This window comes from Marmota flaviventris, chromosome 5, assembly GCF_047511675.1.
Source record: "Marmota flaviventris isolate mMarFla1 chromosome 5, mMarFla1.hap1, whole genome shotgun sequence".
In the NCBI taxonomy this organism is placed as follows: domain Eukaryota; kingdom Metazoa; phylum Chordata; class Mammalia; order Rodentia; family Sciuridae; genus Marmota; species Marmota flaviventris.
Genome location: NC_092502.1, coordinates 90,958,731 through 90,973,419, shown reverse-complemented (window position 1 = coordinate 90,973,419; position 14,689 = coordinate 90,958,731).

Sequence of the window (14,689 nt, the reverse complement as noted above, 5' to 3'; positions counted from 1 at the left end):
CCTTTTAGCCATTGCCATGTCTGTTTTCTCTCCAAGCTGCCTCTTTCTGCTATTTAACCCATGCATTTAAAGACAAGAGGGGTTGAGAACTTGTGGGCCTCTGGCTTCATTTTAACAAGGAGTCGCTGGCACTTTGGTACATAATTTGTCATATAGGTCAGAGGTCACTGGATGCTCGAAACCTACAGCCAGCAGATGGTCATTATGACAGCAGTTATGTTTCAAAGTCAAAGGATGTTTTGTGGTATTTACTTTAGTGTGTCAGTGTTACACCTCAGAGTATATCTGAGAAGACTCTTGTTTAAATCAAATCATCCTTGTGATTGACTGTGCAGGAGACAAAAAAAAAAGGACCAATTTTCAAAAGATATTCTATTTGGTTATTCTGATGAAAATTCATACCACATAATGTTCCTTTTCTTTTTTTTCCTCAAGTACCACTACTGATTTTAAATTTCCCAGATCTCATATCCGAGGAAAACCTATAAAAAATAAATTAAAAAACACATTATTAAAATGTGTTAATGTGAATGTTGGTATTTAAGCATACCACTGAAATAGTCTAAAATTATAAAAATTATAGATTAATGTCCACTCTACTGTTAAATATCATGATCTGATAGCATGATCAAGCAAATACACTAATAGATTCTGTTATATTGGATTTCCTAATTTGTAGGTTTAAGTTTTAGTAATTTGTTCATTATTTTGACCGATTTTTTACATGTGTTATTTTATACTAAACAATTGTTGGCAGGTCATGACACCTAAAATTTAAAAGTAAAACTCAAATTAAAATTTATTTTCATTAGCTAGCAGAATTAAAGAAATAAGGGTGGATGTTAAATAAAGAGATCCATGGTTTTTCAAAATATCTTGGTTATATAAGGATGAGCTTAGCAATAAGAAGCTTTAAAAAATAAACTAGTCAGTCATGTATTTCTAATGAAATTCATGAGAATAAAGACAGAAGCCTGCTTGAGACCAGTTGAAAATAAAAACAAAAGAAACTGTTCTGCTGTCCTATGGGAAGTATCCTTCTGAATACCTGAGCATACAGAGAATGTGAATGATGATTTCCTGATAGAGGTGATATCCTGGACCTGGGTGAAAATACTGATAGCGGCCTAGGCCTTCATCTACAAATATACCTGTGTGAACATCAACTCCATTAAAACTCAAACTTCCTGAGAGTATCTTCATTAACATTGCTAATGATTTTATCTCACAAAGGGTAGAAAGGGCCATGAAAACTATTAATTTGAACTTCACTTTGATCTATAAGGAAGACCTGTTTAATAATCTAGAAGTGGCCACAATCTTGTTTGAAATTAATACATATGTGTAGTGAGAATTAAGGTTAGTTACGTACAACAAAAAATCCAAATTATCTGGTTTAGTGCATGCTATTTGATTCTTTGCTGTAAAAATTCAGAAGTCAGCTCTACATGCTTACTGTAACAATATTAGAAATTTGTGCAGACCCAGGCTCTCTCACCTTTTAATTCACAACAGAGCAGAATAGGTTAAGAGCATGGATTTTGAGTGCAACTTCACCACTTCCAAGTTATTTAATCTTTGGCAAGTGATTTCATCTCTTTATGCCTCTATTTCTACATCTGTAAATAGATTTATAATCACTAACTAAAAATTACTTTAATGGAAATTGTTAATTGGAAGCGTGGAGAGCAATTTGTAATAAATACTCAGAAGTAAGACTAGCTAACATTTAATGAATGCTTCTCATGTCCAGACATTATTCTTAACACATTACTCCCTAAGTAAGGTGCATATTGTAAAATGCAGAATTGAAACACTAGCCTAGGAAATGTGCTTCGTGATCCTTGCCTTTAAATACTACTTAGAGATGAGAAAACTGAGATCCTTACATCATAAGATTGTTGTGTAGCATGTGTAAGTCCATCTGTGTAACAATTTTTGGCATAACGCTGCACTGTCTGTTGGCCTGAACTTTTGCCATTTTCTTCATTGCTACCATATTTCTGGTGGGGACCTCTACAGCCTAGTTCAAGATGGCTGCTAAAGCACCAGTCACTGCAGCCTCATTACAGGAGGAACTTCATGTCACCCTCCTTTAAGAACACTTTCTGCATACATGAAATATGCAGAATGTGTCCTGGTATAAATTGTGACATTTATCACTCAGAAAATAAAGGAAAAATAATATTGAGCAAACACTGTTTCTACCTTATGTCATCTAGGAGTTCATAAATGTATAAAAATGGTTTAGTGGAGATTCTTAGAGGACAGTTACCTTACATTTTTAGGAAAGCATTTATTGAAAACTTAGGGGAAATTGTGCACATAACCTGATATCAAGAACCCCCTTCAGTCCTGCCTTCCCCCGGAAAATGATTTTTTAAGAACAGAATGACTAAGAGAAACAATGCATGAATAAATACAGAAGGAATAGCTTAAGACATTTTAGATATTGGTTTTATGGGTTCAGATTTACAAGTAAAAAATAATGTCATAGACTTCTATGATTAAGAGCAAGAAATTTGGAGAGAAAAAAAAAGGTGAAACACAGAACTGTCTGTGTCTAATTCTTTTTGTGTATGTGCAGTACTGGGGATGGAACTCATGGGCACTCTACCACTGAGCTACATCCCCAGAACCCCACACCCCTTTTTAATTTTTTTTAAATTTTGAGGCAGAGTCGTGTTAAGTTGCTGAGACTGGCCTAGAGCTTGCAGTCCTCCTGCCTCTGCATACTGGGTAATTTGGATTATAGGTGTGCACTGTGGTACCTGGCAACCATCCCTTGTTCTTTATCTTCACCCTCCAGTGTAAAAATTCTTCATACTTAGAAGTGTATGTCAAACATTATTAAGAGATTAAACTACCTTCTGTGTTTTCCTTGCATGGTGCTTGACAGAAGCTGTTTCTACTCTCTGGAAGAGCTTTCCTATCTTCTTGACTCAGGAAACTCCCACACATCCACCAATATGTAGTTCAAACAGTCCTAGAAAGCCCAGAAGACACCTGTCAGATGATATCCAAGATCTTTTCCACACGCGGCTGGGTCTTTTCCACATGCGGCTGGGGTAAGGCCAGCTCAGTTAGCCTGATGAGTCAAACTCATATTTTTAGTCCCATGTGCCAGAGCTCCTCCTAAGCAAGAAGGCCAGGAACAGATGGCTTTAGCACATAAGAAAATGCCAAAATGGGGACAAAATGGGAAACAAAGTCGCATATCAAGTCCAATGAGCTGAAAATAGAGTAAGAAACTCTCTATGTTAGGTGGAAATGTTGTGAAAAGAGAGCAAGTTTGTAATGAATCTGATATGAACTTTAGTGATTTCCATGTATGTCTTAAAAATGCCTTTGGATATCTTAAGTTGTCTTTTCTAGTTGTCAGCTTGAGTTTCCTCAGTGTCAACAAACTTTTTGGACAAATGGTGACTATTAAGAAAGGTGATGAACATAAAGTACCCTGTTTTTGTTTTGTTGTTTTATTTTTGTTGGCACAAAATTCTTATTCTATGCTATGTAGTTTTAAAAATCATGATGGAGTTTATGATCTTCCTAATATGGAATGAATCAACATTGTCCTGATTTTCAGAAAGGAGATGGATTTATCTTCACCTGAAGAACTTGCACACCCAAAGTTAAAATAACAGTTTCCTTTCACCACCTGACTCCCAAACCAGGTCCTCCTTCTGACCTCTGTCTCTATCAATGTCTTCATTTCTCTGGGTTATCCAGCCTCAAATATTCAAAGTCCTATTTGATTCTTTCTACCTTATCCTTGCATTCATTCATGTGTCAAGGTATGTAGATTCTAAATGTTCCATGTCACTCATATCCATTCCCATTAGCGGAGTTCAGGTCCTCATTTCTTCTCTCCTGAAACGTTTAAAACCATCCTAGCTGCTCTTTCACCTTTTTTACCTCCCCCATAATAATGTATCCTCCAGAATTCTTACTGTTGAATTTCATCTCATTTACTTTAACCTATCATTTCAACCTGTCAGTTTCATTCAAAATCTTAATTCTGTCATCTACTACTTTCTGTCCCTCTTTTACTTTAACCCTCACTCTTGCTTTCTATATAATTTTCTCAATCATACAATTAAAAGTATGCAGTAAGTAGTCTTCCCATGAAAACTGAAGCCATGTCTGAGGCTCGTAACAATTCTAACCAACATAATAAAATAAATATTTATCAGTTTCCTTTCATCTACAAGGTGGACAAGTATTTTATTGTCTTTTCTAGCATATAAGTTTGGTTTTAAATTCTAGATTTTAATTTTTACCAGTAATTTGGAAAGGTATTTTAAGTCAAGGAAGTAGACAGAATGGTGTCCTTACCTAAATTATAAATTTTAGTGTAAATAAAAATTTCAGGAAAATAAATCTAGTTCAATGTTAAAATTATTTTGTGTTTAATACACATCTTTTTTTAAATTAAGAATTGGGGCTGGGGATGTGGCTCAAGCAGTAGCACGCTCGCCTGGCATGCGTGTGGCCCGGGTTCGAACCTCAGCACCACATACAAACAAAGATATGTGTCTGTATGAAAACTAAAGAATAAATATTTTAAAATTCTCTCTCTCTCTCTCTCTCTCTCTCTTTAAAAAAATTTGAAAAAAAAATTAAGCATCATGCTATATCTGCAAAGATGCAAAGAATGAGATATAGATTCTATTCTCAGAAAAAAATTATAGTCTAGTGGAAAGGGATTATCAATATGATAAGAAAAATGCAAAAGTATTAATACAAATCCTGAATGTGGTAAGTCTAAGTGAAATGTAGTTCTGGTCAAGGTAAGAAGATATCACACCAGTCTTGAGGGCAGGGGTGGTTGCTCTTCCTGAAATTGATTTGAAGGCAGTTGATTTGAGGGGAATTTGTGAAAGATTTTAAAGAAGAAATTTAACAGTTAGGAATAGACATTGACAGGACTCAACAGAGAGAAGACTCTATAGACTATTTTATAGGTACAGGAAAGAAAGACCAGTTAAAATACAATAAAATTGCTTTTATATCTTACTCAGTGGTTATGCTCCATTTGACACCATTGGTCACTGCTGCTTTCTTAATCTTTTCCTTCCTCTTTTTCTTCTTCACACATCCTTTCAAATTCTTGTTTCTGAATTTTTTTCTTGACTCCGATCTTCACTATTGATGTTTCCCAAGTTCTTCCATGAACCTCTTTCATGTAATTACATTTATACTTTAATTAAGTGATTTCATCTGGACTCAAGGCTTCAAATTCTGCCTATATCTTGGCAATCCAAATGGTAAGTTTTTTTGTAGAACTCCTTTTTGAGCTAGAAATTTGCGTTCACCCACCTCCTAAATTTCCACAATTGAGTATTCCGTCACTTCTAACTCAAGTTTCTCACCATCTTCAAAATTAACCCTCAGGCATTTATTTATTCAGAACATAGTTCTGAGCATATATTATTACCAAGTACTATTATTTGTATCTTGGCTTCATCAATAAACTGAGAGACCAATCCTTAGAGAATTAGCATAAAATTCACCCTTACAATGGATATTTTGGTATTGTATTTCCCCCAACTTTTTCTAACTCTTCAGTTACTCCAATGTTTTCAGTATAAAATCCAATCTCCTAAAAACATTTAAAAATATGTAGTAATGGGCTGGGGATGTGGCTCAAGTGGTAACGCGCTCACCTGGCATGCGCAGGGCGCTGGGTTAGATCCTCAGCATCACATAAAAAATAAAATAAAGATGTTGTGTCCACTGAAAACTAAAAAATAAATATTAAAAAAATTCTGTCTTTCTCTCTCTCTCTCTCTTTTAAAAAAATATGTAGTAATGTACCCTAACATTATCTACTAGGATTACTTTCTGTTATATTTTGCAATTTATACAACTTGCAATTCATCATATGAGTAATGCTCTGGCTCACTCTTAACTTTTGCCCTGCTATTTCTTCTATCTGGAAAGCTTTCTCTTTCTCACCCATCTAGCTAATGCCTACTCATCTTTGAAACTCTGCCAAAGTGTCAGCTCTGCCTCCATTTCCTTATACTGGATTAAGTTATCTTCTCTATTTTCTAAATATGTTTTATATTTTCCCACCTTCCCCTTTACCTAAATGTATTATTAATACTTACTTATTTTTTAATCTCAGCTTAAGTAGTTTCTGAGCTAATGGAAAATAAGGACTTTATTGTTACTGTACTTCCTATGCCAGCTATCATGTTATCTATTGCCTCTCAGTTCCAAATCCTTTCTTTGCCCTTCTTTGTAATACTATACTTGGACCATGGAAATTTTTCTCTTTTGCTAGCTAATCTGATGTTAGACTTGTTGGGAAAAACTGGAATAATATAGGTAAAATTAAAGTACATGCTTTTCTTTGGCACCAGTCCACCTACACCACGGACATTTTTTTTCAATCATTTAGTAACCATTTTGTAGTGACTAGGTCTGGCTTGACTACACTTTCTAGAAGTCTGTCTGTCAGTCACTAGAGGGATATTTCTAAAGCTGAGAGTCATTCTGCCCCATGCTTGAGTAGGTTTCTTAGCCCCTCTTGAGTTCATTCTTGGGGTTCAGCTAGGAGCTTTTTTCTCTTTAGGAGGATTCTCAGCCACCAGAAGATCATGTGTATCATTTTTTTCCCCAAAGATCTGATTCTTATCCTCTGGGGCTACTTCTCTTCTAAATTGTTAGTGTCTTTTTCTTCATTCCACCTTAGCCCTAGACGTAGTAACTGCTTTCTGCATTTGCCATTTAATTAGGCTTAGAGTATTCTGTAAGTCTGATTTGCTACTTCAAAGTTCTTTATATTAAATTTTCTAGTTCAAATTATTGGGGTGGTTTCTGTCTCCTTACTGGACTCTGACTAATAATTTTTTTAGCAAAATGCTGGACACATTTTGGGAAACAAATACAGTATGACTGGATTATCTCATAATGGTAATCAAAGGAGACTCAAGGTCCAAATTGCAAAATCAGCTGAGAAAGGGCTAGCTTGATAGTCTTTGAGGATTCCAGCTTTAATTCAGAAGGCAACCAGTTACATATCAGGAACAAGATAGAGTCAGTGATAATGCCGAATTCTGAAATCAAGTCACTGACAAAGTGGGTTAACAGGAATAGTGTTAACAGGAATAGACAATTAAATAGAGAAATTCCTTTGGAGTGAAATTTGATAATATTTAGTGATTGATTTTTGAAATAATATGCTTATCTCTTGAGAAAGTGCCATTTTCTGGGGGTATATCTGATATATGTGCTCCCACTAATCAAGCAACACTAATTGCTAAAACATAGAATCCAAAAATCTCAATGAGTGGCTTAGTGGGAAAGATGCCTCTTTCTTACTCACATCATAGTTCAATACCAGTGTTTGACTTAGAGCGTCTCCAGGGGAGATTCAGAGATCCAGGCTCCCTCTGTCCCATAGTTCTTCCTTTCCCTGGGAATCCTCTGTTGGGGCTTCTGTACCTGACCAGAGATGAGAGGTAACAGTGAGAGAGAAAACTGGCCAGTAACATGTTCAGATGGGAAAGAAAAAGAAGAAAGATGAGCTTACACCCATTAAGTCTTATTTGATTATATTTATGTATCCAGATTTGTATGAAATTATTCCAAGTGATAACACTGTACTATATGTGAGTAAACAAAAACTTCTTTAAAGCAATAACATTTTTGGTCTTGGTTTATAATTTGGGCTCATTTGTAAAATTAGTTAGCTACCTTGCCTCTAAAATAATTATTCCATTCTGTGACAGTCATGTATATTGCGTATAACTTACAATAGAAGAGTTATCCTAACTAAATGATTGTCACCAATAAGAAATACTTAAACTATGAATACTCATTATGCAAACATCCTTTACATCAATTCAGGAGAAAAGTTGCCCAGTTAAAGTTTGGATCTCAAATGTAACAATAGTCACAGTTATTGAAACTTCACTCTATGCACCCCATGTCATGAGTGAAATATATGGATTATTTTGCTTAAGGCTTACAACTGCCATGGGAAGTATTGTTTCCATCCTCATTAAGATAGTTGGAAATGCATTTTTTTCCAACGCTGGGAACAGATGGAACCTCAACTCTGTATTCCACTTGAGTACTTTTTCTTTCTCTGCTTAACTCTTTGTTCCACTATAGCTTTTAGACACTGCCTAGAAGAATTAAATATTTGGGACGAGTTGTGGGAGGAAATGTCACTATTTTCTTTTTCTTTTCTTTTTTTTCTGCTGAGAACATGCTTTGTTTTTGCAGGTAAGAATTTAAATTAATTCCCACAAAGAAAAGATAAAAATATGCTGTTTTACAATTATAAATATCATAAACACAATGTTTTAGTGCAATGAGATCTGATGAATATTCTACATGTAAATAGAAACAATAATAACTTACACTTAATGCTGTAGAGCATTTCACATGGGTTTCCATTGGTTTTGGAATTAAATTCAAAATCTTTAATAGGAATTTTTCTGCATATTATGGCTACTGAGCCACATCTCTAAATAAATTTTAAGTTATTGTCTGATTTTCTTTTTTTTGCTTCAGTTATAGAGGTTGTTTTTGCTTTTCTTTTCCCTCTCTCAAATTCTAGAATATTCTTAGCTCTTTCCTATTTCAGGAACTGATTATATAGCTTCTTTTTTTTTCCTGAAAAGTTTAACCTTTTAATCTTCCCTTCCCTGCTTCTTCCTTTATTCTGTTCTGACTTAAATTTTACTTCTGAAGAGAAGTTTGCCTTGTGCAGTTCATCTAGAGTAGATAATCCTAACGTTTATTTTTCATAATTTTCTCTTAATTTAGTTCATATCATTTATCAAAATTTATTATAATACTGTTATTGTATGTGTTCAGTTATTTAATGAAAAGCACTTATCCTATTCCAGCTTATATTCATTCATTTAATGTAGTGAAAGAAAGAGAAGTAATGTTATAGTAAGATCTATAGAATCAAATATTTTGACATGTATCAGAAACTTTTGAACATATTTGTTCCAGGTATGTAATGATGTATAATGAATTATCTCATAATTTAGTAGCTTAACAACAATCACCATTTTATTATTCCTCTTGATTCTGTGAATTAATAATTTGGATGGAGAATGGCTAAGTGATTCCATTTTTTAAAATGTGGCATAAATGGCAAGAACATGTTAATATTATTCAGTTGATGGATGGGCTGGTGTATAAAATCCAAAATGGCTCTACTTACATATTCAGAACCATGTTCAGAATGAATGGAAATATGGAAGGCAGGGCTTAGAACTGGGAATCTTGACTGGATCATCTTTATCATGGATCAACATGAATTAAAAGTGTTGTTGATCAGACTTTTTACATAGAAGCTCAAGGCTCCATGAACAAGTATTCTAGGACAGAAGAGAAAACATCTTGACATTTTATGAATTAGCCTTAGAATCCCTATAGTGTCATTTCTAGTAACTATATTGTTCATAGTTGGAAGGCTACCTCGATTAAATGAGAGGGGAAATTGACCAATCGCCCTATTAAGAAGTTTTAAATAATTTGCATCCATAGTTTAAAAATTCCATAATATTCACATTTTCAAATATGATGTTAATTGAGCTCTAGGAGAACAAGAATCATACCTATACTCTTAAGGAGTATATGAGAAAAATGGAAACTTGTTCTATAATAAGTACAGTTTAGGGGGAAAATGTATTCCACAGAGTATACATTATTCCTACATGGATATCTGGAACATTAGAGAAAGAGCATCTCTTCTCCTCCTGTCTACTCATCAAATTCTATTCATCTTTTAGACTCCTGATTATATTTTTAATCTTATAATCCAGATTAATAAACAATCCAGATGAAATATAGACAATTGTAATTTGAAGTATTCCCTAAGTCTTTAAGTCAGAACAAATTTATTTTCCCACTGTATCCCTCAAATACTATAAATTCATAGAAAATTACCTTATGATTTATCAGAATACATTCTATAATTCAATTTACTTCTGCTCAACTATGCATGCCTAGTAATCATGGTGCAATATTTTCATGTCACATGCAGTGAATGAGCATGCACAATAAATATACACTCAATGAACAGATATTAAATAACAAGAACTTTGTACAACAAAGCACAGTAAGTTTGATCCATAAGTTTAGCAGAGAAAACCCAAACTGTTGGTTAGAGGTTTGTTTTTTTTTTAAATACAAACTGTATTTATAATAGCATTTCTGTGTAGAAATCCAATTCAAGTTCCAAATTAACAAGATGGAAACAAACATTTTAAAATCCAGAATTGTTCAGTTTATGTGTTATATATAATTCACCTGGAGGGGCTAGTTATACATTAAAATACACATTCTAGGGGCTTTCAGAAAACACACAGAGTGGTTTAGTCTCAAATAGTGAATAAAACATCCATTCAAGAATCAAACTGTCTTTTTTTTGATATATTTGCATATTGGTTTTCTGTTTTCTTATGTTTATCATTTGTACTATTTTTAAAGATGGCTATATAAGGGGTCAGAGCATTTGACCCTTTTAACACTAGATCTGAGCATAAAATTGTCCATTCAAAAAGAATCATCTGTTGGGAAATTTGTACTAAACAATTCCTAAAGTAAGTTTTGGAATTCTATGATTCTGGGAATTATTTAAAATATTGACATAAAGCATACATATTGAAAAAGGCACAAACAATAAATTTGAGCTTGATTAATGATCACAAATTGAACACATCTGTGTAGTCAGAATTCATATTAAGTCCTGATAAAATTGTTATTATTTATAACTAAAGTATTGATTTATATTACCATATCTTCTCAAGTATAAAATTATCTGTGTTTTGGTATTTATATTTTAAAGTCAGAGGCAAATTCTCTTCAAAGATAAGAATAATCAAACAACCAAAATGGTAAGTATATTTACACATTCACAGTCTTGCCGTACACATAATTGTGAAGGTGTTTTGTACCAAAAATAAGTGTTATAAGATATTAATTACTAATATCCTTTATAGTTTTATCATTTCTCATTTCAGAAGAAAAACATATGAAAGAAGCCTTATCCAATAAGTTATCAGCTGTATAACATATGTATGAACTCACAAGTAATGATAAAATATGCTTTTATTTTATGCTTGGATTTTCAGTAATTAAATTCAATCATTTTTATTAATAGTGTTTCCCTTAGAGGCTAATCACCAGTCACAATACTGAAAAAGTTAATAATGGAATTTAAATGACACTTGGAAATTGTGGTTGAATCCCTCCTGGACATTCAAGTTTTATTTCCCATCAAGACAACTACCTAGAGAATCTTCAAGATTATAAAACACAAATACCTTGATATTTAGTGTGTGTAGGTGGGGGGAACTATGTTTCTTTTTTTCCAACTTAAACATGGTCACTCCAGTCTCCTGTTATACATATTATGAAAGACACCTCTTCAAGCATGGATTTCCTTTTCCCACATTAAAGCAAAGGAAATAAAATGATACTCAGAAAGATATTCAGCATAGAAATTAAAATGTGAAAATAGAAATAAGTTGTGTTGGAGTTCCTATCTCACTTGATGTGCATGTTCTGTATACAGTTTATTTCTACAAAACAAACTACTTTTCTTCAATTAAATAGCATCCAAGTCTCAGCTATAACATTTACCATAGATTTTATAATGTGTTTTGTAGAAAGTACTAAGGAAAGAGAACTTAGAGAAAAATAAAGAATTACAGGTAGGTTGTCACTAACTAATACAAAAAAAGCTCTAAATACCTCTAAATATTTAGGTTTGATCATTTAAATTAAAGTGGCTATTAACAGACGAGGTTATTAGGCCTGTTGGAGAGATGTTCTGTTCATTCATGGAGCAATGCAGGTTCATCTGAGCAATACTGTGAAGGAAAACAATGAGTAGGGGCAGCCCCACTATCATCCATTCTCCTCTCCTGCAATACCCCTTGTTCCTAAAAGTCCTTTCAACTATTTCTTAGTCTGGATATTTAATTTTTCTACCTCGGGCTCTTTTTGCTATCTCATGCATTGCGTTTCTAGCTCTCTAGCAAGCCAGAGTCTAGTCATGACCTAACAACAATCCTGCCACTGGCAAAAAACAACCTCAATCCAAGGATTCAGCAATTTTGTAAATTTTCACTTTTCACAAAACAGTAACCAAAGGTACCTTATGCAATCTAAGATAAAGTTCTTGGAGAAAAGCATAACTGTAATAACAAAGGAATGTCAAAAAGATTTCAGATAGATTTTTCCCCATAATCTTTCAAGTAATCAAACATGGGCAAATAATACCACTTGCATAATACAGAAATAGAAGAATCCGTATCTTAAATTTGGCTTTAATTTTCTGGAACTTTATATAATTCATAATATTAAAAATGTGAGATAAATGAATATTTATATGGTATTACCCTATGAAATCATGTATATAAAATACTTTTCTATGATGCATGGCATATATATTACATATATGTGTATGAAATGCTATACATATAGTACATTTAAAATAGATATTGTGTTAGTAAAGGAAAGGGATAGAGGACTTTTAATTAATGCTACCCCTAAGCTTTTCATCAAGAAAATTCCAAAATTCAACAAATTTCTATTTTTTTTTTTTTTTTGATAAATACCATAATCCATAATCGGGTCAGGGAAATACTTAAAATAATATCATGTGGAAATGCCAATATTTATGAAGGTTTATACACATTGTCTGAATCATTTGTGTAAAACAGAAGAGATCCTATTCATTAATTTAAGTATAAACTATAGTATTATTTAAAAGGTATTTTAAATTAAAAAATACTGGTTAAATCTATAAGAAAATTTCTCTTTTGGGGGGGCAGGGGAAGTACTAGGGATTGACCTCAGGGTCTCTTGACCACTAAGCCACATCCTCAGACCTATTTTGTATTTTATTTAGAAACTGAGTTGCTTAGTGCCTCATTTTTGCTGAGGCTGGCTTTGAACTCTTCATCCTCCTGCCTCAGCTTCCCGAGGTGCTGGAATTATGGGTATGCACTACTACACCTAGCCAGAAAATTTCATTTTTAATTTTGCTTAAATTACAGATCATTGTATATAGTGAAAATTACTAGCATACTAGTCCATAATTTTTTGTTTTACAAAAAGAATTGTTTATGAGAACCAGGTGTAGGAAGGAGGGGAGGCAAAGGGGAGATACTAGAGAACAAAACTGACCAAATTAGACTGCTATATGTTGTGCATGTGCAAGAATTTAACAACAAATCCCAGTATTATGTATGATGCACCAATGAATAATAAAAATAAAATCTAAAAACATATGACTTTTTAATCATAAAAAGCAAAAACAAAAAATGTTTTGCAGGTTTCAGTTTTTTAAATGAAAAACATATTTCTAGTTCTATAGGAATACAAATAATAGTAATCAAGATTCATAATAGCATTATACAATTATAAGATTGTGGAGTTTTCAGTTAGTCCCTTTGATATAAAAGTTAGAATAATTTTCTCATATAAAAAAAAAAATTTTATTATTTCCCATACCTCCACCTTGACTTTTCAAATATGCCCATGTTCAATCTATTACTTAGCTTTTGTTTTTGAAATTTTTACTTACTCAAGAATTTATCTCTTTAATCAGTAATAAAAGAATTACATAAACACATTTGAAAATTTCACCTTTTTCTATTAAACACGTGGCTCATATATGTGCTTTCAATTGGGATAACACTGCTCTTCCAAAATTTTGAATACTTTCAATAAAGCCCATGTGCCTGGAAACAAGAATGACCCTTAAAAGTAGTCATAAATTTAGGCTCTGGGAAATGAGAAATCTTCACAGATGACTTAATTTGCTGTGGGAACCTGCGCTTCCTCCATGTGTAACCCCTGCATTTTGCTGTCTGTGACCTTCAGCAACATCCACCTGCTGGAAGCCATGTTTGATTCTCTGACCAGGGAAACGCCTGCTTGACAGCAGAATGGTATCATAGGACAGTGTGGTGGAATTTTTCTTTCTCTGTCATCATTAAGGGGGTTCCCCCTATGGTGAGGGGAATGAAAAGTACGATTTAATGTTCTCTGGAGAGTGGCAGGGGGAGAAAAGGCTCAAAGCTTCACATGCTGCTTTCGGAGTAGGTCATTTCAGTCCTTGTGGCGAATGGGATGTCCCAGTGGAATTTGCCATAGACTGGTCTGAAAAGAAAGGGATTAAGACCCTTTTAAGGATGGAAATGTAACAAAAGGACCACTTTTATAATGTAGCAGCATAAAATAAGGGGCTCTATTGTGTAACTGATTGCTAAAGATCTTTGAATTGGGTAGCCTAGCCTAGTAGGCCCTGTTCCCTGAGGGTTTAGAGGCTTGTTCAGAATGATATGTCTACACTAGAATCAGAGTTCTGCTCTCATTTAGGGGCAAGTAAGAGATTATCAGTTTGTTCCTACATGATTTTTTTCCACACCTACCGAAAAGTGGCCTGTAGGGAGATTATACTCTAGTGAAAGTTGCTGCTAATTAAAACAAGTAATTAGTGTTCCTCCAGGCTTTGCGGTTTCACTCACTTTTGCCTGCCAGACAGCATTAGTTTAAAAGCAATCCAATTTCTAGCAATAACAGACTGTAAAAAAGTCATTTAACAAGTATATAAGTGTAAGGTTACAGTTCAGGCACTGATTTATCTCTTCTGGTCTAGTTAGAAATACTGTAGCAAAGTTGAAAAGAAAGAAAGTTAAAT